We start from the raw sequence: 26,937 nt of genomic DNA on the forward strand, positions 1-26,937 counted from the left end.
CACTGTGACCAATACAGAGGCCAGGAAAGGTTGCCTGTAGATGTGCCCTCACTTTGTTGAAATGAACGGGGCCTCAACCTGCTGAAATCAAATTTGGTGATGAATAGGCATGGGAACATTGTTCAGCATGTCTAGCATAACCTCTTGCAGGAATACAAAATAAGTGCAACCATCAAGTTGATAGGGAGAATGTATGGGCCAAATAAACAGTCTCCAATGATGCAAGCCCACACGTTAAAGGTAAATTTGTATTGTGAGGCATGGGTATGGGTAGCATGTCGTTTCATATTCACATATGTATGCAGGTTGTGAATGTTCATCACACCCTTGAGTGAGAACACAGCCTCATTTGTGAAGAAGACACTCACTGTGAAGCTTCGGTCTGCAGCCGATTCCTGCAGAAGCCACCACGGAAATCCCATGCACTTGTTGTAGTCCCCCAGCTGCTGTCCTTTGTCATTTACAATGCACCAGACAGAGGGCTGCGGGATATTAGTAGCATGGAATACACCTTGTATACTTGTTGATGGTGTATGCTGCAACCTTTTGAGAACACTTTCTTTGGCGACAACTGAACATATTGTTCATTGGCCACCAGCATCCGGTTTGTGCACTTGGAATGAGCTGGTTTCACACAATCGGCAATGCAAGGTGCCAAATAATGAATGGCACGACGCCTTTCTATTGGGATATTTCACATGATGCAATTGCATGATGCACAATTTCTTGTCCATTGCATTTGGCTGCACCATAAATCAAATGCATCTCAGCCAGTTCACAGTACCTGTAGCTAGCCATGTTACTCCCAACACCTCCACACACGAATGGTGATGGTCTCCTTGTGCTCCACCTGTTTTTGTATAGCAACTTCCTCTTGTGGCATTTGCAACCCCCAGTTCCTATACAATTACTGATTCTTGGTGTATGCCTAATGTGCCATGTCATTTGTAAACATTTTTTGAATCATCCTGTAGATGCTGAAACAAGCAACTAATCATTTGGGTGTCCACATGAATGGCCAAAATCAAACTGTTGTGAACAGAATGCTTGTCCACCTGGTTGCTGAAGATGGAGTGCAACAATTATTTAAAGAAGTACTTTAATACCTACGCCATTTGTTTTCTCTCCCTGTCATCCACCAGCATCTGTGAGCTACCAAAAACACGATCTGTCAATCCAAACAATCCCAGTTACCTATTGTCATCAGTTCCAACCCGTGGCCACCCCTCCCCGTTCTTTTGCCGTCAACCTCCTTCTACCTGTCCTTTCACACCCTTGTAAATGACCCTCTCTTGTCCAGACACTGTAGTCTCCTTTTTCCCCTTTCTGAACCACAGTTTCCTCAGTCTGGCAACTGTTGTCAAACCCCTCCTCCTAAATCCCCTGCAGCTACACTACTTTCCTCTCATCCTACATACCTTCCTTAATAACCATTCAACATCACCTTTTACCGTGGATGGCAGTGCAGATGTCTGCTTCCCCCCCCCCCCCTCTCTCTCTCTCTCTCTCTCTCTCTCTCTCTCTCTCTCTCTCTCTCTCTCTGACATTGTAATGGATTGTCTTGACAAGAGGTTATAAGATCAAAACCAACAAAAGCAAAACAAGTGCAATGGAGTTTACTCAAATTAAATCAGTCAACAATGAGGGAATTAGAGTAGGAAACTGAGACACCAAAAGCAGTAGACTGGTTTTGCTATTTGGACACTAAAATAACTGCTGAAGTAGAGGTGATAGCGAGGAAAGTGTTCTGAATGAGAAAATTTCTTAATTTCAAATAAAAATTTAGATCAGGCAACTAACGAAGAGTTGATTTCAGGAAGGGGAAAAAGAAATGTATGGCATAACTTGACCAAAAGAAGGGATCAGCTGATGGGACATATTTTGACCGATTAAGGAATCATTAATCAATGGAGGGCAGTGAGTGATGTAGATGAAGGCCATGGCTTGACTACAGTATACGGGATGTATAAGCGGCACTCAAATGAAAATGAAACAAACGGAAGAAAGTAAGTTAACTGTTTATTAAGCCAAAAGTAATCAACACAACTGTTAATACATTTACCCCACTGTGAGACACAATCAATGCCTTCATGGCAAAATGTTTGCAATTGTCTACGGAACCACAATTCTACCCATGTGTACACCTCCTTGTCCAAAGCAAATCACCAGCCACAAATGTCTTTCTTCAGGATTCAAAATATACGGAAATTGCTTGAGGAGAGATTGGAACTGTACGGAGGATGTGTAAGGGTTTCTCAGCAAAATTTCTGCAGAATATTCAAAACAACCTTGGAACACATGAGCAGTTGTTTCACGTACACTACTGGGAAGCCATTACATATTCTCCATACATTCACAATCCCTCCCCATGTGATTTACATATTTTCGGAGCCCTGACGACAGATATTCATGGTCACTGATTTTCTTCAGACAAAGAAGTGCACATTCCGGTCATTCTGGTATAATCGTAGTCCTGTAACAAACGCAAACATTTTTCCGTGAACACATTGACCTTATTGTGTCATAGTGGGATAGAGGTATTAACAATTACGACAGTTACTTCTGAAATGATAAGCAGTTTACTTACTTTTTTCCATCTGTCTCGTTTTCATCTGACTGCACTTTATATGTCCCAGGAGCTATGTAGATATGAAAACGCTTGCATAGAATAGACTCGTATGGAAAGCTGCATCAAACCATTCTTCTGCCTGAAGATCCCAGCGGAACAATTGTCTCTGTAAGCAAAATCTATAATTCACCCAAAGGTGTGTAGTTGCATTCCTCAATTTTGCAAGATGTCTCCATCCTGGAATTTTCTTTATTATATTAAGGAAAACAAAGTAGTGTACATGAAACAGTGGAGCACCAAAAGCCAGATGAAAGCTCAAATCCCAGAGTGTGATACTGATTTAGTAAACAAAATGTAAAACATATTTTCAGTGGTTTTCGATATAAAAATAATACATAGTTTATATCCAAATTAATGGAACATGTTTAAGTTTTTATTGATAACAACTGAGTATTCATTCCAGAAGGCACCATAACACATCTGTAGAAAAATGTGGCACAAAATGCACACTTCTGAATAAACACTGATGGCAATAAACAAGTTGTGACACCAAGAAGGAGCACAAATAAAAAATTTTCCTTCTTGCTAAAAACAATATATAGGAAGAATTGGATTAAATTTTTTATGATTTACGGTAAACAAGATGTAAAATTTAGTACACAGAACTGCCACCTCTGGCAGCGACAGTGGGTCTAACCTGGCTGTGCACTGAGCCGAACTGAACTTGAATATTAGAGATGAGTATGTCATTCCATGCTGCCTCCACTCTATAGTGGAGTTCATCCATTGCAGTGGCTGGCAATTGATAGTTTGCCACTCTCCCATCAAACATGACCAGATTTTTTTCAGTGGGTGAGAGATCAAGAGAACATGTTCGCCAGGGCACCAGTGGAACACTCTCCATACCAGAAAATGACAGAAAATCTTGAGCAACACGTGGTCTTGTGTTATCTTCTTAAAGGATAATTGAAGATAGGGCACAGCCACCAGCTTTACAAGATGCAAATGTAACAGCTGCTGTCCAAATTATCACCTACATGCAGAATGAGATTTTCACTCTGCAGCAGAGTGTGCGCTGATATGAAACCTCCTGGCAGATTAAAACTGTGTGCCCGACCGAGACTCGAACTTGGGACCTTTGCCTTTCGAGGGCAAGTGCTCTACCACTTGAGCTACCGAAGCACGACTCACGCCCGGTACTCACAGCTTTACTTCTGCCAGTAGAGCACTTGCCCGCGAAAGGCAAAGATCCCGAGTTCGAGTCTCGGTCGGGCACACAGTTTTAATCTGCCAGGAAGTTTCATATCACCTACATGCACCAGAGGGGATCATGATGTGTACCCAATGGCATTCTATACCATCCTACCATGTGCTTCACCTGTATGACGACGATGACTGCAATCTGCCAATATTTGTTCTCCTCAAAACCTCCACACACAAATACGTCCATGGTGATGCTATATACAGAACTGGGGCTTGTCTGAAATGATGATGTGGTGGCAATACCTATGTTCACTGTTGTCACTGAGTGCGCCATTCTCAATGCTCCTCCCTCTGCTGCAATATCAGAGGAAGTCACAACAATGGTCATAATGCTGACAGTCCATGGTGCTCCTGATGTTCTCACAGTATCTGTGTAGCCATCTGTCTTGCTGCAAACAAGCCCTTTTCCTGGCTAAATGTACGTGATGCTGTTGCACAATCCTGCATGCAATGGAACATAATGTCTCTGTCCCCTCATGTTCTAGTCACATGGGGCCATTGAGATCCCGCATGGGGTGGAGTATGGCCCTTCTGAGCCCGCTGATTCTATATATGCATGAAAGATGTGGAATCCTGACCACAGTGAGTAGTGATGTTGCAGAGTGATAAACTGCCATCTCAATTGGACACGATCCTCCCATTTCCGAATTCTGAGACATGCTGGTACGTGTTTCTCCTTCAGCTTAGATTAGATGTACTATTAGTTCCAACTGATCCATAGTGTGGGGATCGTCTGGGATGTGGAACAAATCAAAAACATGTACCTTCTAAAGATCTCAAATGAAATTTAACCTTAAGGATGTGTAATTGGTTTTAAAAAAGAGGCTTAAGCATACTTACATTCAAAATGGTATACAACCTGTCACCAAACATTAAATATTCAACACATGTGGGTGTATATGATAATTCTTATGCTATTGTAGCCATGTATCATCGAATAAAAAAATTATACCACTTATTTACAATGTTTGCATTACTCCATAAAATTGTACAGAACTCAGATTGTATGCAATATTCACATTACATGATAGTATTAACAACATGCATGCATCAATCGGTTCTGCTCCAAAACTCATTAATATTGTAGAAGGATTTGGCCACCAAAAAATCCTTTACACTCTTCCCAAACTGAACTTTTTTATTAGTTAAAATTAGTGAAAATGTGTATTGCTGAATAGTGGACACCTTTCTAAACCAAGGTACACAACTTCAAAACTTTGTGAAAGTTGTTCTTATTTCTGGTACTGATGCCATGAACTGAGCTGTTGGTCTGAAAAAAAAAAAGATGTATATTTTAATGACAAATTTCATTAAGGATTAAATATATTAGGAACCAGTAGTTAGTATCCCCAGTTCCTTGAACGTTCCTCTGTAGGACGTTCTTGAGTTCACACCAAAAATAATTCGCACTGCACATTCTTGAGCTCAGAAAACTGTAGGTAGGCTTAATGAGTTACCCCAGAAAAAATCTCATATGACATTATGGAATGAAAGTAAGCATAGTATGCTAGTTTTTCTATTATTATATCATCTGTGTCTCACAACCATCACACAGCAAACAGAGATTTGTTTAGGCACTTCCGCAGTTCTGTAGTATGGCCCTCCCAGTTAAATTTATTATCACACTGTAATCCAAAATTTAACATTGTTAACTACTTCCATCTGTTTGTCATTATATTTTAGGTATATACTGGTAGGAAACCTTTTACATATTCTGAATTGAATATAACTTTTTTTTTTTTTCAAATTTTAGTGACAGAGAATTGGCTGGGAACCATGTATTAATGTCTATGAAAATTTCATTAGCTGACCCTACAGCTATACTTGATTTACTACACTACTGGCCATTAAAATTGCTACACTACGAAGATGACGTGCTACAGACGCAAAATTTAACTGACAGGAAGAAGGTGCTGTGATACGAAAATGATTAGCTATTCAGAGCATTCACACAAGGCTGGTGCCGGTGGCGACACCTACAACGTGCTGACATGAGGAAAGTTTCCAATCGATTTCTCATACACAAACAGCAGTTGACCGGCGTTGCCTGGTGTAACATTGTTGTGATGCCTTGTGTAAGGAGGAGAAATGTGTACCATCACATTTCCGACTTTGATAAAGGTCGAATTGTAGCCTATCGCGATTGCAGTTTATCGTATCGCGACATTGCTGCTCACGTTGGTCGAGATCCAATGACGGTTAGCAGAATATGGAATCGGTGGGTTCAGGAGGGTAATACAGAATGCAGTGCTGAATCCCAACGGCCTCGTATCACTAGCAGTCGAGATGACAGGCATCTTATCCACATGGCTGTAACGGATCGTGCAGCCACATCTCGATCCCTGATTCAACAGATGGGGATGTTTGCAAGACAACAACTATCTACACGAACAGTTCAATGACGTTTGCAGCAGCATGGACTATCAGCTTGGAGACCATGGCTGCGGTTACCCTTGACGCTGTATCACAGACAGGAGCACCTGCGATGGTGTACTCAACGACAAACCTGGGTGCACGAATGGCAAAATGCCATTTTTTCGGATGAATCCAGGTTCTGTTTACAGCATCATGATGGTCGCATCCGTGTTCGGCAACATTGCGGTGAACGCACATTGGAAGCGTGTATTCGTTATCGCCATACTGGGATATCACCCGGAGTGATGGTATGGGGTACCATTAGTTACACGTCTCGGTCACCTCTTGTTCACATTGGCGGCACTTTGAACAGTGGACAATACATATCATGCACAACAGGTCCTGTACGGGCCTTTCTTGATACAGAAAATGTTCGACTGCTGCCCTAGCCAGCACATTCTCCAGATCTCTCCCCAACTGGAAATGTCTGGTCAATGGTGGCCAAGCAACTGGCTCATCACAATACGCCAGTCACTACTCTTGATGAACTGTGGTATCATGTTGAAGCTGCATGGGCAGCTGTACCTGTACATGCTATCCAAGCTCTGTTTGACTCAATGCCCAGGGATACCAAGGCCGTTATTACAGCCAGAGGTGGTTGTTCTGGGTACTGATTTCTCAGGATCTATGCACCAAAACTGCGTGAAAATGTAATCACATGTCAGTTCTAGTATAATATATTTGTCCAATGAATACCTGTTTATCATCTACGTTTCTTCTTGGTGTAGCAATCTTAATGGCCAGTAGTGTATTTATTGCAATGTTTATCATTTGCAAACAAAAACAAAAAATCAGCATCTTGTAATGTTACTGATGAAAGGTCACTGATATACACAAGAAAAGGTAAGGGCCCTAACGATGGAACCTGTGTGGAACACACATGTTATTGGTTCCCAGTTGGATGATGGCTGACAGCTTAATACACTTCTCTTTCCTACTGACACCCTTTGTTTTCTGTCAGAGATATAGGATTCATGACAATCTTTTCAGAAATAACCAACATTCAGATGTGCTGCAGAATCTTTCCTGATATACAGGATGTAGATGGTGTTACTCCTATCTACTTTGTGTGGTTCTCCTGAAATTTACGTCTGTATACCTAACCAGTTGGCACACATTGTTGCAGATCACTTTCATGTTGTTGGAGTTTTGTTCATCAACAGTTTACTTATGCCTTTATGAGAATCATTAACTTGTCAACGAGGACCACTGTTCTTTTTTTTTTCCTTCTTCTTCTGACACTGAACACCGTGGTCATTAAAAACAGCAAGAATGAACAAACTTAACGATGATCATCATAGCTTAAAGGGACTCAGCTACCAAGAGAAAAAATTTAAAAGTTTTCACAAACTGGTAGCTTTATTACTTTTAGTTAATAGGATTAAAAAAGAACAAACCGATATCTAAAAATAGCAATGAAACTATTATGGCGGAAAGGGACAGGGGATTAAATACTAGTATGGACACAGCCAGGAAGCCCCCTGAGATGAGCACAAGTCCCCTAAGGCAGATTGCCCCCTGCCTGCTAGCAAAGTAGGTTTACCTTGAGTATTAGACTTAAATCTTCAGTAATGTGTCAAAATAGTAAGAGATGTGGAAGACATATAGCCTGACACAAGTAAAAAGTCATTTTATGAGGTAATTCAGAGACAATGTGTAACTGGAAGTCCGCTGGGCCAGAATTGCAGTAAAAGACATTCCCTTTGCACTCACCTGCTGCAGCAACAAAGAAGGAAGTTCCATTAAATTGTTATAATGCCCACTTTCTTGTAAAAGATGCAGAACACTGTTGGTAGGTGTCAGCTGTTGTGTTGTTGGGTAACATCTGAGGTAACTGTGTATCTCGCTACAGCCCACGTCATATACGCTGAAGTGCCAAAGAAACTAATACAGGCATGCATATTCAAATACAGAGATATGTAAACAGGCAGAACACGGAGCTGCAGTCGGCAATGCCTACGTAAGACAACAAGAGTCTAGAGCAGTTGTTAGATCAGTTACTGCTGCTACAATGGTGGGTTATCAAGATTTAAGTGAGTCTGAACATGGTGTTACAGTTGCCGTACGAGCAATGGGAGACAGCATCTCTGAGGTAGTGATGAAGTGGCGATTTTCCCATAAAACCATTTCATGAGTGTACTGTGAATAAATCAAATCTCCAACATCACTGCGGCCACAAAAAGATACTGCAAGAATGAGATCATAGCAACTGAAGAAAATTGTTCAACGTGACAGAGTGCAATTCTTTTGCAAATTGCTGCAAATTCCAATGCTGGGCTGTCAACAAATGTCAGCGTGTAAACCATTCAATGAAACAACATCGATATGGGCTTTCGGAGCCAAAGGACCACTCATGTACCCTTGATGACTGCACGACACAAAGTTTTAAGCCTCATCTGGGCCTGACAACACCGACATTGGACTGCTGATGACTGGAAACATGTTGCCTGGTCGGGCGAGTCCCAATTCAAATTGTATGGAGCAGATGGATGTGTACTGGTATGGAGACTACCTCATGACTCCTTGGACCCTGTATATCAGCAGGGGACTGTTCAAGTTGGTGCAGACTCTGTAATGGTGTGGGGCGTGCACAGTTAGAGTGATTTGGGACCCATGGAACATCTAGTCTCTGACAGTTGACACGTACGTAAGCATCCTGTCTGATCACCTGCATCCATTCATGTCCATTGTGCATTCTGATGGGTGTGAGCAATTCCAGCAGGACAATGTGACACCCCACACGTTAAGAATCGCAACAGATTGGCTTCAGGTACACTCTTCTGAGTTTAAACACTTTCACTGGCTACCAAACTCCCCCTACGTGAACATTATTGAGCATATCTGGGATGTCTTGCAATGTGCTGTTCACAAGAGATCTCCATCCCCCTCATACTCTTACGTATTTATGGGCAGCCCTGCAGGATTCATGGTGTCAGTTCCCTCCAGCACTACTTCAGACATTAGCCGAGTCCATGCCACGTCGTGTTGCAGCACTTGTGCTTGCTCGTGAGGGCCCTACACGATATTAGGCAGGTGTAATGGTTTCTTTGGCTATTCAGTGTATTTTACAGACTAACATACTCTATATGGATATAAGATGCTGTCAGCGATGCTCCGCAGGTGTAGTGGGTAGAGTCCGAAAAACAGACTCAGTGAGAAGTTCACCACTTTTTAGAAGTCTTTGATCACCCGCAGTTTGTTGGGGTGTACAATAGTTTGCCATTCTTTTCCCACACCTTCTCAACTCAATGTCACAAGATGTGTCCTTAGATCAGTGGCTGTAGCCCCAGTTCTAATACATCCAATGTGGGTGACTCCTTAATCAGCCTTTCGGTGAGCTCTTTGCCTTGCATGTCCACATGGCTAGGCATCAAAAGAAAAGTTACAGAACTTCCAGCTCTACGTTTCCAGCTCTACGTAGGTCACATAGAAGATCACGGATATCACCGGCAGTCCACATAAGAAATCACTGCATACAAGAAAGTTCTGCGTGGGAAGTGTTCTGACATGTTGTAGAGGTCTGAGAAAGGCTGTCAGTTATGCGGTGAATAAGCTGCACACATTTGGTAGAGAGCATTAGTCCTGGCTGTCCATGTACACATATGCGTAACCAACACTATCACAGGCTTTGGAGCCCTCTGTGTACATAATTCCAAATCATGGATAATGAAGTCGCTGTATTTGTTGGTATGGTAGAATATGAACTCGTTCAGTAGAATGCATATCGGAAAGTGGTGAGATCAATGTTTTTCTTGAGATTGTGAAGCATATCTTTAATATCTGCACAAGCATGACAACTTGCTGCACTACACTGACTATGCAGGTACTTCATGGGCCTATGGTGGCACGCTGATAACTGGTGAACACAGCCGTGCAAGAGGAAATGAAATTCACTGTGGGTGTCAATCTACAGGATGCAGAGAGTTTGAAAGCAATTAGAGACATGCACAGAAGTAAACTCAGCATGAAGCTGGCGTGGGTAGCTGGTGACTAAGCACTTCGCAACACACTTGGCATGAAATGTAAGGTGAGGTCCACAGTGGCACAACTCAGTGTCAACCCTTTTCCCAAGACTATGCATTGTTAATTTTTCTGGCTGCACATTGAGCAATGCCTGTCAATGGGTGCAGTACTGGGTGCCAGCCACTGGTGCCCTGCCTCATATTCCTTGGGTAGACACTCTACGGTAAGTAATAATCTATCTTTTTCTACATTGTTAACCTATAACAAAAGTGGTTAACTGGGAAGTACTCCAGTACATCGTTAAAATGCTTATGGAACAATGAGGTTCTTGAAATGACTAAGAAATAGAAACTGGATGTACATACCACAGCCACCAAGCTACCTTAAAAACTGACATCTAGTAACTGTTGCCTCCTCTGCCATTTTTCTTTTGTAATATTTGCTTATCAGTGGTTTTAAAAGTTAATTTAATGATAGTCACTTATATCCCAAATATTTCTTAGGTGAAAGATATATGAGGGTTGGAACTTTAATAGTGACAACTATTTATTTACAGCTCATACAAAATAGATATGGTTTCAAAGTTTTACTGACCTTCAAAGTAGTCACCAGCATTGTGTATAACCCATTGCCAGTGATGTGGAAGTTGTAGGATACTCTTAGCAGTGCCAGTTGTGATGACATTCCAAGTTTCCTTCAGTTTAGAAATCGAGTTGAACTTATGAGGGCTTAAGTCAGGGGAGTGCAGTAGGTGGTATAGCACTTAGCAGGCCCATCAGTCAAACAAATCAGTAACAGCTTGCTCTGTATGTGCTTGAGCATTGTCCTGCAAAATGATGGTCAGGTCCTGCAGAAAGTGTCATCACTTTTGCCTCTAAGCTGGTCATAGGTTGTGTTCCAAATATGAACAGCACAGAGACAGAAGTGATGACACTTTCTGTAGGGCCTGGCCATCATTTTGCGGGACAATGCTCAAGCACGTACAGTGCAAGCTGTTACTGATTTGTTTAACTGATGGGGCTGCTAAGTGCTATACCATCTATTGCACTCCCCTGAATTAAACCCTCGTAAGTTCAACTCGATTCCTAAACTGAAGGAAACACTTCATGGCATTCGCTTCAGAACTGCTACAGATTCATCGGGCAATAGACCGCGCTGCTCCAACTGTCAACACAACTGGCACCGCTAAGAGTATCCTACAACTTCCACATCACTGGCAACAGGTTATACACAATGCTCATGATTACTTTGAAGGTCTGTAAAACTTTGAAACACGTATCTATTTTGTATGAGCTGTAAATAAATAGTTGCCACTATTAAAGTTCCAACCCTCGTTCATCAATATGCACAGCCAGACTTGCCGTCCCTGAGAGGAAACAAATTTACAACAATATAATGGGTAGTTTAAGAAATAACAACAAAAATGTAAATATAGATTCCATAAAAGTAGTTGTGCAAAAAATATGGACCATATTAGTTACAAATAAGACCTACCTAAAATAGTAAACACAAATCCCAATCATAAACTTCTACCAGGTTTGCAGTACAAAGTGAGAAATACATCCTTCATCAGCCAGGATGATTGTGGACTGGGTTTGGTTTGTAATGTTTTGTCACTAAACAGTGAGGATATCAACATACATTGGCTAAAATAATGGGGCAAGGGTATTTAAAATTCATAAACTCTCTAATATGGATTAGGTATTTATAAGACCAATCATTAAAAGTAGCATAAGCATAAATCTCTCTGCATATGACATTCAAGGTTCACATCTACATCAAAAGTTCTGTAAAATCCAATTTAGTTTTTATGGTGTGTTGATTGAATAATTATGGTAACAGGGTGAATCAGACACCTGATAACATATTAAAATCTCTAACCCACCAATATGGGAAGAGTGTGGACACCACACAGGAGTTTAACAATTTTCTTAGATTCATTTTACTACTTTCTTGCCTAAAATTGAGGACAAGTTTCTCTGTAGGCCAAATACATCATCAGTCTCTACAAAATGCATGGGACTTTAAAATGTGACGCACAGTGAGAGCTACTCCTCAAGCCATGCATTCTATAAAGGGTCTTGTTGTTTGATGAGATAAGTGTACATCATCATGAAGTGTCTTATATAGACACAAGTGATGACCATTTGGTCTCTGTTACAAGTCTGGATGGAAGTACACATTGTTAGAAACTGTCGCTGTGTCTACTGACCGCATCTTCTTTTTTGTCTCTTCTCTCTACTTTTCCTCCCATTCAGGCATCACACCCAACTCAGAATAGACTGTAATGAGACACAATGCGGAATGGCTGTGGCTTCCTGACATGCTTTCACTGCTGTATCTGCTGTCATGTTTCCCTTAATCCCCATGTATCCGGGTATCCAGCAGAATATACAGACGTATCTTCAGAATCGTAAAAACGATACCACAGGTATCGATAACTGGTCCACTCTTGATATACACTCCTGGAAATTGAAATAAGAACACCGTGAATTCATTGTCCCAGGAAGGGGAAACTTTATTGACACATTCCTGGGGTCAGATACATCACATGATCACACTGACAGAACCACAGGCACATAGACACAGGCAACAGAGCATGCACAATGTCGGCACTAGTACAGTGTATATCCACCTTTCACAGCAATGCAGGCTGCTATTCTCCCATGGAGACGATCGTAGAGATGCTGGATGTAGTCCTGTGGAACGGCTTGCCATGCCATTTCCACCTGGCGCCTCAGTTGGACCAGCGTTCGTGCTGGACGTGCAGACCGCGTGAGACGACGCTTCATCCAGTCCCAAACATGCTCAATGGGGGACAGATCCGGAGATCTTGCTGGCCAGGGTAGTTGACTTACACCTTCTAGAGCACGTTGGGTGGCACGGGATACATGCGGACGTGCATTGTCCTGTTGGAACAGCAAGTTCCCTTGCCGGTCTAGGAATGGTAGAACGATGGGTTCGATGACGGTTTGGATGTACCGTGCACTATTCAGTGTCCCCTCGACGATCACCAGTGCTGTACGGCCAGTGTAGGAGATCGCTCCCCACACCATGATGCCGGGTGTTGGCCCTGTGTGCCTCGGTCGTATGCAGTCCTGATTGTGGCGCTCACCTGCACGGCGCCAAACACGCATACGACCATCATTGGCACCAAGGCAGAAGCGACTCTCATCGCTGAAGACGACACGTCTCCATTCGTCCCTCCATTCACGCCTGTCGCGACACCACTGGAGGCGGGCTGCACGATGTTGGGGCGTGAGCGGAAGACGGCCTAACGGTGTGCGGGACCGTAGCCCAGCTTCATGGAGACGGTTGCGAATGGTCCTCGCCGATACCCCAGGAGCAACAGTGTCCCTAATTTGCTGGGAAGTGGCGGTGCGGTCCCCTACGGCACTGCGTAGGATCCTACGGTCTTGGCGTGCATCCGTGCGCCGCTGCGGTCCGGTCCCAGGTCGACGGGCACGTGCACCTTCCGCCGACCACTGGCGACAACATCGATGTACTGTGGAGACCTCACGCCCCACGTGTTGAGCAATTCGGCGGTACGTCCACCCGGCCTCCCGCATGCCCACTATACGCCCTCGCTCAAAGTCCGTCACCTGCACATACGGTTCACGTCCACGCTGTCGCGGCATGCTACCAGTGTTAAAGACTGCGATGGAGCTCCGTATGCCACGGCAAACTGGCTGACACTGACGGTGGCGATGCACAAATGCTGCGCAGCTAGCGCCATTCGACGGCCAACACCGCGGTTCCTGGTGTGTCCGCTGTGCCGTGCGTGTGATCATTGCTTGTACAGCCCTCTCACAGTGTCCGGAGCAAGTATGGTGGGTCTGACACACCGGTGTCAATGTGTTCTTTTTTCCATTTCCAGGAGTGTATATAAATGATGTCCCATCATATAACTAAGACGCATAAATAATTCTGCTTTGATGACACAAGTATTATAATCAAACATCAAGAAGAAACTTCAATAATTGAAAATGTAAATAACATTTTCTTTAAAATTAATAAATGGTTCCTTCCACATGGACTGTCACTGAACACAATAAATTCATTTCTGTATTGGTGGCATATAAATAATGGATGAATGAAAATGAATAACTGAAACACAATATTCAAAATTATTAAGTGTTTATACTGATAAGATCCCAGAAGTGGAAGTCACATATTACATGTCAACCTAAATGTCTCAGCTCTGAAACTTTTGCATTACAGACAACATCAGGTTTTTGAAATTAACATGTTAAAAATTGACTTATTTATCCTATCTTACCTTACTAATGCCGTATGTGACTTATGTCACTATATTCTAGGGCAACTTGTCACTGATGAAGACAGTATTCATCATAGAGAAGCTTTAAAAAGAATCACTCTAGAGCATATTCTTCACAGTTCTTTAAACAGTTGGGCATATGGACAAGTCTCAGAGTATATTTACTTCCTTACGAAGTTTGTTGTCGATGGCAACCACAATTTGAAAACAACAGTGACATACACAAATAAAATACTGGAATGAGAAATGAATAATATAAGAAGTAAAAGAAACAACTCGCTGAACAGCTGAGATGCTGGATCATCGAAAGGCATGTAAACCAGATTGAGAACTTCACTAACTCTTGGTGATGCCCATTTAATCGAGTAGGCTGCTGGTTGGTGGTCACACTTGCATAAAACATTGCACACAAATTACAGAGAAGCTGTTATAAATATTCTATGCATCTACTTTTCCGTTATGTATTCTTTGACATATCTTTTTCTCTGATTATTCCTCGCTTCTTATTCACTAATGTAAATAGCATTACGAATGGCATAAACCTTGTAATTAATATATATGTGTGGAATACATCTGTATTTGAGTAGGCAACCACGTATTTGGTAACCCCGTCGTGATACAAATGCATACGTTCCAAGTCACATCAGAACATACAAGTGTGTTACTTCTGCAGCAGCCGCATTGAGTTTATTTTCGCATACAAATGAGTACTTCAACAGCTATTATCAAGCCATCTAAGAATAGCACAATAATTGGAATAGTCACAATAAAACCATTGCCCCTCTGGTAGCGCAGTCCAGTACTATGGTTTGTGCAGCTACAGAGCCAGTTCATTTCAGCACAAATTTTGTCAGATGAAACAAAGTATATTGAAGATTTGGCCACTGAGGTGCAAGATATCCTCTTGACACCTCCAGAAGAGTAATGGTTTCCTGCTATAAGGAATGCTCTGAATACATGCCTGTCTCAGTCGGAAGCAAAGCTCCTTGAGAAACTTCCAGACAAAAGAACTAGCAGACCTCATTCCATCACAGCTCCTATGTAGCTTACATACACTAACCAGCAATACAGTCAGCGGTGATGTGTTATGTAATATCCGGTTGTCGATGTTGCCTGCCGATGCATAGAGAATCCTAACGGTGTGTCCATGAGATCTGAATGTATTAGCACAAACACTGGATAAGACTGCAGAGATGTATCCCTCAGTGAGTGTTGCAACCCTGGTGATCCAACAGGATAACACAACTACAGTGATTTGAGCATCGTTGCAGTCTCAGTTAGCAGAACTGCCTACACAGGTTGTTGTGTTGCAAACAGCACATACCAAATAATGACTGCATCAATGTTCATCAAGAAGTCGTACCCAATCGTCTGTGGTGTCAAACACCTGATGGTATCATAAAAAATTTGGTAAGGATGCACGAAAGTGCACACTACCATTTAAATGGAGGCATGACACAGAGTCTGTGGTAGATACAGCTATCTCCTCTAGTAATACATGCCGATTATTCATCACAGATCACAGCACAAAGGTGCAATATTTTGCAGACTCAGGAGCTGAAGTGTCAGTGTATCCAGCAACTAAATTACCACATTGTAACTGTAATGATTATTACTTGCAAGCCTCCAATGACTCTAAGATTAAGACCTATGGACGAGTTACATTAACACTCAATCTTGGTCTCTGTCGAAGTTATAATGGCAGTTCGCAATCGCCGACGTGTCATAACCGATCTTGGGGGCAGGTTTCCTGTCTTTCTATGATCTGGATCCTGACCTGCGACAGCAACGTTTGAATGACACAATGACAAATCTAAATACTCAAGGATAGGTTAACTATACTGCCCCTATGACAGAACATATAATTGCAGAGGATACGCAATATACGCAGTTGTTGAAGGATTTCCCTGAACTTATGAGGTAGTCACCTAGATCACCCCCAGTTAAGCATATGATGGTGTACCACACTGTGCCCACCTAACTGCACCCATCATAGGTGCCTGGCACCTGAAAAGCTAAAATTAGTCAAGTTTAAATTTCCCATTAAGTTATCAGAAGGTGTACATTGAACTTCAAGTAGTAGCTGGGCAGCCCCATTGAATATTGTTCCAAAGAACAATGGTTGGCATCTATGAGAAGACTACTGCCAGTTAAACGCAAAGAACTTTCCTGACCGGTATCCTGTGCCGCACATAAAGGATTTCTCTGCCAGTGAACACGGTAAAACAATTTTTTCCATGCTCAACTTGCTTTGTGCATTTTACCAGGACCTGTAGCAATGGAGAATGTCCCAAGAACAACTTTCACTACACCTTTTGGGCTATTTGAGTCCACGAGAATGCTGTTCAGTCTCTGTAACGCAGTGCAAACCTTCCAGCATTTCAAAGATGAAGTCACACGAAACTTAAATTTCTGCTATGTCTACATAGATGATGTTCTCGAGATGTCAACGTCTGAGGAGGAAAACTCGGCAATTAACTCTGTAGTTTGACTGTTTACACGGGAACAGTCTACTAATAAACAATTCCAATTGTATTTCTTGGGCAACAGAACTTCATTTCCTGGGATACACTGTAGACGCAAATGGCATATGCCATCCTCAAGATAAAATACATGCCACAATGGCATACCTTCGTCCAGTCGCAATTAGTGAACTCCGTCAGTTTCTGGGCACCATAAATTTTAACCAACATTTCATTTCCAATCATGCTGTGATGAAAGCTTCATTAAATGAACTTCTTAAAGGAGCACCAAAACTGAATGACGGATTACAGAGAATGAGTGAAACAGACTCTGCTTTCCAAACCATAATTATGGCAATATCAGATGCTATGTGATTGGCACATCTTAAAGCACAAGCTCCATTTGCATTACTGGTTGATGCCTCTGCTACGCCTTCAGTGCAAGGTCCAATTTCCCTTTTTTTATTACGATGATCCTTTCTACCTATGTAGGCCAGCGTCAACAAATATTTTCGCATTCGGAGGAGAAAGTTGGTGACTGAAATTCTGTGAGGAGATTCCGCCGCAATGAAAAATGCCTTTGCTTTAATGGTGTCCACCCCAAATCTTATATTACCATGTCAGTGACACTTTCCCTCCTATTTCACAATAATACAAAATGTGCTGCTCTTCTTTGAACTTTCTCGATGTACTCTATTAATCCTACTTGGTATGGATTCCAGACCGCACAGCAGTACTCCAAAAGAGGACAAACAAGCATAGTGTAGGCAGTCTCTTTAGCAGATGTGTTACATTTTCTAAGTGTTCTGCCCATAAAATGCCTTCCCCACAACATTTTCTTTGTGTTCTTTCCAATTTAAGTTGTTCATAACCGTAATTCCTAAGTACTGTGTTGAATTTACGTCCTTTAGATTTGACTGATCTATAGTGTAACCAAAGTTTAAAAGACTCCTTTTAGCACTCATGTGAATGACCTCATACTTTTCGTTATTTGGGGTCTATGGTGTCACACTGCGCAGAAATGGACTGAGGCACTATGTATTGTGCTCCTAGGGCTACAAACATCTTTCAAGAGGGATCTTATGGCCATGGCAACCGAACTCATCTACAGTCAATCATTATGACTGTCAGCAGAATTCGTGCACAATGGGACAGATGACAATGTAGCGTCATCGGATTTTGCTGTTAAATTGAGAGTTCATATACACCAGCTTCAGTCTGTCATCCCCAGAGAGCAAACTGGGCGATGTCCATTCATTTTTAACAAACTCAGACAGCTGCACTCACATATTTTTTCGTAATTACACTGTTCACAAACACTTCAACCAATGCATGAGGACCATACACAGTGTCAAGCAGAGGCAGCAACACATTCAGAGGTGACATTCATGGTGTGCCATTTACAGTTACCCTTGAGCAGATCAAGCATGCATTTCTTGATGTGCAAGACACCACTAAACAACCAGCACCACCAGTTACAAAAAGTGAAGATGATGCAGCTAAAGACCCTTCTGCATGCCACTTTGCTGACACGCCACAATACACACTGGACAATACCGTGCAGAAGACAATGCAAAGCACATCCATCCCTTATCCAGATGTCCCTTGATTCAAGAGTGATGTGACATGTTCTGGGTATCATGTCAGATTCACCAGGAAATATCAAATATCAGGTGGGAAAGTCATATAGTGAGTCATACTACTTGTGTGAATGAGCAAACATAGTGATGCGAAGTGTATAAATATTCTGTGTGAGTACTTTTCTATTATGTACTCTTTGACAATTCTTTTTCTCTAATTATTCACTAATGTAACTAGCATACGAATAGCATGCAACTTGTAATTAATATATATGTGGAATAAATCTGTAACATATTTGGTGATCCCGACATGACACAAATACGTAAGTACTACTGCCCAGGTATAGCATGAACCTTGTAATTTCATATATGTTTTTAATATGTTGGCTTAAGGTTTTAATATGTTGGCTTTCTTCATCTACAGTATGTGATCAAAAGTACCCATACATGTTTTTCATATTACTTGCATTGTGCTGCCACCTACTGCCACGTACTTCATATCAGCGACCACAGTAGTCATTAGATATCATGAGAGAGCAGAATGGGATGCTCTGCAGAACTCACAAACTTCAAACATAATCAGATGATTGAGTGTCCCTTGTGTCATACATCTGTACACGAGATTTCCACACTCCTAAACACCTCTAGGTCCACTGTTTCCAATGTGATAGTGAAGTGGAAACGTGAAGGAACATGTACAGCACAAAAGCATACAGGCTGACCTCGTCTGTTGACTGACAGAGACCACAGACAGATGAAGAGGGTCGTAGTGTGTAATAGACAGACATCTATCCAGACCATCACATAGGAATTCCAAACTGCATCAAAGTCCACTGCAAGTACTATGATAGTAAACATTGGATAACTGAACAGTGGAAAAACGTTTTGTGGAGTGACAAATCATGGTCCACAATGTGGTAATCCGATGGCAGGTTGTGGGTACGGCGAATGCCCAGTGAACGTCATCTGCCAGTGTGTGTAGTGCCAGCATTAAAATTAGGAGGTGGTGGTGTTATGGCGTGGTCATGTTTTTCATGGAGGGGGCTTGCACCCCTTGTTGTTTTGCATGGCACTATCACAGCACAGGCCTATATTGATGTTTTAAGCACCTTCTTGCTTCCCACTGTTGAAGAGCAATTCGGGGATGGCGATTGCATCTTTCAACACGATCGAGCACCTGCTCATAATGCATGGCCAGTGGCAGAGTGGTTACATGACAATAACATCCCTGTAATGGACTGGCTTGCACAGAGACCTGATGTGAATCCTATAGACCACCTTTGGGGTGTTTTGGAACACAGACTTTGTACCACACCTCACCGACCGACATCGATACCTCTCCTCAGTGCAACACTCCATAAAGAATGGGCTGCCATTCCCGAAGAAACCTTCCAGCACCTGATTGAACGTATGCCTGCAAGAGTGAAAAATGTCATCAAGGCTAAGGGTGGGCCAAAACCATATTGAATTCCACCATTACCAAATGAGGGCACCACAAACTTAAGTGATTTTCAGCCAGGTATCCGGACACTTTTGATCACATAGCGTATTGTTGATTCTGTCCTTTATCTTCCTATTGCTATCATCCTGGTACTGCTGTAAACATCTCATTGCTACTCTGAAAAGTTTAGTTTCGTGAGCAGGTGTCAAGTTCTTGATTCTCATTCTGTATTTCACATGTGCTTCATGATATTTTTATGCAAAAGATTCAATATACCTCAATTAGATGGCTGTTATACAAGGTGCACTTAAAGCAATAGTGGCAAAATTACTGACGGTGTAACAGGCTCTTCCAGTGTGTGCTGCTACTGGCAATTTGTTTCTGCTGGTCACAAGACATCAGGTTGTGGTACATGGTAGCCAATGAGAACCATTGAATCTAATGATTTCTTTTTGTAAAAGATGTGAATTGATTTGTTTTTGATATTGAGATGGGGAAGAAAACTAGATATGCTGACAGAATGACTTGCAGTGAAGCCTGAGGCCTGGGTTAGGTTGGAGAAACCAATGAATCCCAACACAAAAACATTATTGCTGAAGCAGACTGATGTGTAGCACAGCCCAAGATACAAGTTCATCATTGCCGTAACCTATGTGAATGTCTTATTAATATTTTGCCGAAAATTCTGATAATGTGGTCAAACATCATGAAATTAAATAGAAGCTTATTTTCCTGTGATGTCTGTATGCAGGTGCACAGTATCTTATTAATGTGTCTGTTATTTTTATATCTTTGCCACTTCCATCTGTTACACAATCTTTTATTCATTTGGGGACTTTTTGTCTTGTTATTATTGTTAATGGAATTTGTTCTGTGTATCATGTCTAAAGTGCCTGCTTCTTTATTCAAGTAATATAACTTATTCACCACAAACTGTAAAGCCTAGGTTACAGTGTGTCAAACAGGTTACGGGCCCAGTAAAATATGTTTGTTAAATGGGATAACAGTTAATTTTTTTCACGCCCATTGAGTCTTTGAAGAGAGTTCAGTTACATTGAAGTTTTTCACTTGGTAAATGATAAGGTAAAATATGAACTGAATGAAGTGTCCAGAAATTTGATAGAGGTAATTCTCAATTATGGAAATCACCATCATTCATCGGTTAACACATTGTCGAATGTCATGACCTCATTTCTGCATTGATTTCTTAAGTATCTGAATCTTTGACTTGATCTTCAGTTTGACTTGATCTTCAGTTCTTCTTAATATAATATGAAGAGGTAGGCTTGTAACCTTTTTTGCCTGATCCAGCCATCTACTAGATAGTCTTCCTTGTGGCCTTCTGCCTTTGATTTTGCCTTGCAAAGTAGTATTTTCTAAAAAATCCTCTCCTCTTCTCATAATGTGCCCAACCAACTGCAAGTTTCTTTGGACGGCATGGGAAGCCAAACTTCTTGTGATGCTAAGTGCTTCTATGATGGAAGCATTGTTTTTTTTTCTTTCTGTCCACGGTACACATGACATCATCTGCAACACCAAATCTGGAAGGGATCAATTTGGCTCTTGTCAGTAGCTTCCGCAGTCCAGGTCTTGCTGCTGTACAAGAACAATGAAAACACCAATGATTCCACCAAGAGTATCTTTGTTGTTTCGGATATTGCCCATTTCACCTGTTAATGATTTTAACCACTTCAGTTCAGTCAAGGACGCTTCTTTGTTTTATTTCTATATCACACTTTACTCTGTCACTGATCAGAGATCCCAGATATATAAAATCATCCATTACCTCCATATCCTTTAAGAATCTTGTTTGAATTTAATCTAAACCTTGATAATTAATAACCGTTTGCTTTTAACTCTAGACCAAAACTTAAATGAATAGTTTTCACTGTGATGAACAGATCACTAATTTCTCCCTCACATCCTGCAATGAGGGTACTATAATCTGCAAAGCGTAGATTGTTGATTTTCCTTCACCCCAACGGAAATTCCACTATCTCAGCCATCCAGCGCTCCCCTCACAATATACTTTGCACAGATGTTTTAGAGTTGAGGTGACAGCATACAACCTTGCTGATCCCATTTACCACATTGAAAAACTCCCGAGTTTTCACCATCTGCCTTTATGGCTGCAGTCTGACTGTTACAAAGACCTCTTAACAATAATACTAGGTAGATTGGAACACCAAACTCATTGAGTACATGCCACAACTTCCCCAACACGGCACAAAGGCCATTCTACAATCTACGAAACAAATTAAGGCAGGGACACACAATTCATAACATTTTTCAATTATCTCCTCATATTCACAATTGCCTCTCAAGTACCTTGACCTGCCTGTTTGTTCTGTAGAAGTCTGGGATTGCAGGAATTTCTTTAGGCATTTTGACTCATTATGTTCAAGAGGATTTTGCTAGAATGTAATATTAATGCTATAGTCATAGTGCTGGAACAACCCCTAACTTATTCTTTTTTGGAAACAGGAATTAGAATAGATGTAGTCTAGTCTTTAGGCCATTCACCAGTTTCCCACCCCGTATTACATATTAAATGTAAAGCATGAATATGCTTCCTTCCCCATCAGTCACCATTTCTCTGAAAATACTGTCTACACCTTGAGACTTGGTGTTTTTCAAATATTTGATAGCATTTTGAATTTCACCAAATAGAATATCAGGTTCCATGTCTGATTCCATACAAATGTTCTGTTCCTTAATGTTATTTTCTTTGCAGTGCTGTTGCCAGCTAACTATTGCTAGTTGCAATACAGTGTTTCACAGTGCTTTAGCCACCTACCTACCGCCAACTTTTTGTCCTACAGATATTGCCATTTACATATTGTATCACTCATATGCAAGTTTGAACTCTCGGATAATGCTATTTATCTTCTTGAAAAGGTCATGCATTTTTTTTAGTTTTTAATGCTGATCCATTTCATCACAAATACTGTTGAGATACTGTGTCTTGTCAGTTTGGCAGATATGCCATTATGCCATTATCTTGCAGAAAAGTACTGCTTCTTCATCTTGGGCAGTTTGTGTGCCACTTTCATTCATTCAGTGTGTTACACTCTTCAATCAGCAGTAGAGTACTGTCTGAAATTGATAGGGGCTTTACTTCAGAGATCTTTGTATCCAATTCAAGAAGAAACAAACTGATTATTTCCTTCATTCTGGACCATACTTGGGGAGGGGGGGGGGGGGGGGGGGGGGAGCTGCGCCTTCACCAATTAATTGTCAGAGTTTGGGTCTTATTCTTTCTCCAAATTCTAAAGTCTGGCTTCAGCTGCTAGAGACTGTGGCCATGTGCAAGTAAGTTGCGTTTGCGTTTGTGTGTGTGTGTGGGGGGGGGGGGGGGGGGCGGATTTTTCAACAGAGGCCTTGTTGGCTGAAAACTCACTTTGTTGTGCCTATCTGTGACTCAGCATCTCCTCTATAAGGTGAGTAGCAACTATCCTTTTCCTAATATCGTTACATTCCATCCTGTATCTTCCATTGTTTGATTTCAAATGTTTGTTGGAGTATCACATAAAAATCTGAAGTAAATCGGTCAAGAACTTCTAGACATTTTTGGCAACAATAGAAAACAGCAACTTGTCTTTGTACAGATTTTGTGTATCAAACAATGGAAAATTCAGGGTGGAATAATGACAGTACTATGAAAAGAACAGATTGCTACTCACCTTATAGACGAGATGTCTAGTCACAGACAAGCACAACAAAATTATTGCTGTACATTTAAGCTTTTAGTCAAACGCCCTTCTTTTCTTCTAAAACAAAATACATAAATAGATTCATGGCATCAGTGGCCTGAGACAGTGTTCATGTGTGTGTGGGTTGTGCTCACCTGAATGTCTCTGTGTTTTCCTCTTTTTTAAAAGAAGGCTTTTTTGGCTGAAATAACATCTGTATAGCAGTCATTTTGTTTTCTCTGTTTGTGACAACTTCTTCTCTGTGTGGTAAGTAGCAAACTATCCTTTTCATATGATTTTATATAGCTAGATTTATACCATATACATTTAAAAAATATGTAGCCTATGCCCATCTGCACATTTATTAGTGTTTTGGGTGAAATTTTAAAATAAACTGGTCAAGTATTTTTCAATATTTTTGCTACCAATGTGTCCATCTTTATGACATACAGGGTGATTCAGGAGGAATGTCACATAATCTGTGGGGTGATTCTACAATTTAAAGTAAGCCAAAAAGTCCTATGAACATGTGTCCAATTTTCAGTCGTTACAGATCTGGAATGGGTTGAAGACTACCCACATCCATGAAGAAAAGTGTTAATATTATTTACCAAAATTCTGTGTTGGTTTTGTGGTGGACAGAATAATGATATGATAGATGACTGATCCATCCTACAAGAGGTGTTTAAAAAGTCCCCCACCCATCTCAATGTACTTGTCAACACACTGGAGGGCACATGCTTTGTTGCACATCAAGCATCATCTCAGCAGCCTTTAATGCATGCAACAGCATCGGTGAACTACACAACACATTCATCACATGTATCCACTTTCATAATGTACAAATCCCTCTTTAACCAGCCCCATAAACATAAGTCTAATGGGGTTAGGTCAGATGATCTAGAAGGCCAGTTAATTGGTCCTCCATGGAGGGCCCACCATTGAGGTAATGTGTTATTCAGATACTGGGATACTCGTCTGGTACAGTGAATCAGTGATCCATCACACATCAGGTACATTTGCGATTGCTGCTATAATGTCATGGCTTATAAAAGTGCAGGTACATCTCCTATGAGGAATTGTGTATATGCTACACCGACATGTGATTTGGAGGAACACAGACCCTAACATCAGGTCATCAATCAAACTACAATAGGCGTTCACTGAGAACCTAACTTGGAATCTTGTTTCCCTAATGTCAAGTGGGTTCTCCATGATCCTTGTATGAGAATTGCAGATGTTCATGATGCCACTGTGAGCAAATGTAGCCTCATCTGTAAATAAATTTTATTTCTCAACGTCTCTATGTACAGAAAACCATTCACAAAATTGTCAACTGCTTACTGAATCACAGGGAAGCATATGTTAAACGGGCTGCACATGAGATGTGTATAAGTCCTCAGAATGTAACATACACTGCACTCATGTTTGTGAAATATCGAGCTGATGGCTAATGCACCATGTACTAGTGATGGGACTCTGTTGTATCCTTGTAATAATGTCGTCCCTTTCCTCAACTGAATGAATGGCCTCACATTCTGATGTTACGTGTACACTGCGTACAGTATCCGTACACAAACAACATGTCTGCATATTGGTTGGTTGGTTTGGGATATAAAGGGATCATTCTACAGGGTCATAAGTCCATTTTTCCTAACAAAAGCAAGGCTGATGGTATAAAAGCGCCCTAAGTATGTATGAGAAAGTAAAAGGGGGAGAAGGAATGGGGAAGCACACCTAAAAAGAAAACGAATGGAATGAACAAAAAACGGGAAAATACACACACCACAAGGAAAAGTAGGAGGAGGTATTAAAACCATAGAGCAGATGGGCTGGGCTGGCTGATCACAATAATAAAAAAAGGATGAGCCAGCCACTCTGCAACACATTAAAATGTCCACCCCAAAAAGACAAGGTGAGATGACCACATGTAGGGAAAAAAAAAAAACAACCAAGATAAACAAATGGAAAGAAAATGTGACAGAGTTCAAATGAAGGGAGGGTGGCGGCCTTGGAGAGAAGGCTAAATGCCCACCCTTAACTGGTAAGTTAAAAACCCACCCCACAAAGACAACGTAAAACTAATTTTTCTGCTGAGGCATTGTTGCCCGACACCTAGGGTAGGGTGTTGGGAAGGTTAAAAGTTTGGCGCAGAGGGGCTAAAAGTGGGCAGTCCAGTAAGATGTGGACAATGATCATATGTGAACCACAGTGACACCGAGGTGGGCCCTCGCGATGGAGGAGGTAGCTATGTGTTAGCCACATAAGGCCAATGCGGAGCCAGCAGAGAACCAGAGTCCCTGTGAGAGACCCGCATGGAGGTCTTCCACACATTCATAGTCTCCTTAATTGCACACAGTTTGTTGTGCTAACTGAGATCATGCCATTCCCTCTACCAAAGCTGAAAAACCTTGCACAGTAATAATGATTGCAGGTCAGTTACGGAGATCCCGATCTCCAGAAGCAGTTTCTGTGTAGCCTGTTTGTGCAGCCTGTTGGCAAGTTAATTTCCTGGACCATTCTATGGCATAGATGGACTCCTGGATGGTTGCTACCAAAGGATGGCAGGGGTAGCCCATGTCGATAGCTTGTAGGTTGCTCAAGGATTCAGTACAGAGAAGAAACGACTTGCAAGGGCATGAGCGGATGCGCTCAAGAGCACGAGAAATGGCCAGCAGGTCTGCAGTGAAAATACTGCAGTCATCTGGCAAGGAGTGCTGTTCAGTACATCCTCCATGAACAAATGTGAAGCCAATGTGACCATCAGCCATCGAGTCATTGGTGTAAACCACTTCATGGTCCCGGTACGTGTCAAGAAGCAAGAGGAAGTGACAGTGGAGAGCTGCGGGGTTAACTGAGTCCTTAGGACCATGTGAAAGGTCCAAGCAAAGCTTTGGCCTAGGTTTACACCATGGAGGTGTACATGAATGGACCTCGAGTATAAGTGGTAAAGGCAAACTTCAAACAGAAGAGATCGAACGAGTACCGCAATTGGAAACCCTGACCTGAGCCTCCAATGGGGGAGATGAACTGCCATGGGTGGGAAAAGCAGACGGTAATTTGGGTGCGCAGGAGAACTACAAATGTGTGCAACGTAACTGGCAAGCAGTTGTACACACCTAACCTGGAATGGAGGGACACCAAACGCCACAGTGGTGCACTAGGTCGAGTAAACAAAATGCTGAAGGTGCTGCCAAACCATAAACCAGACTCCCATTGCCAAGGTGGGACTGAACAAAGGCTCTGTAGAGCTACAGCAGCGTAGAGTAATCT

The 26,937-nt window shown here is 41.8% G+C and overlaps 1 protein-coding gene across 3 annotated transcripts in view; it reads right to left on the reverse strand.

Annotated features, from left to right (window-relative positions):
• Positions 1-26,937, reverse strand: part of LOC126092122 (testis-expressed protein 2) — a 335,634-nt gene that overhangs the window by 276,653 nt on the left and 32,044 nt on the right. The window lies entirely within an intron of this gene.

Source organism: Schistocerca cancellata, chromosome 7, assembly GCF_023864275.1.
Source record: "Schistocerca cancellata isolate TAMUIC-IGC-003103 chromosome 7, iqSchCanc2.1, whole genome shotgun sequence".
NCBI lineage: Eukaryota > Metazoa > Arthropoda > Insecta > Orthoptera > Acrididae > Schistocerca > Schistocerca cancellata.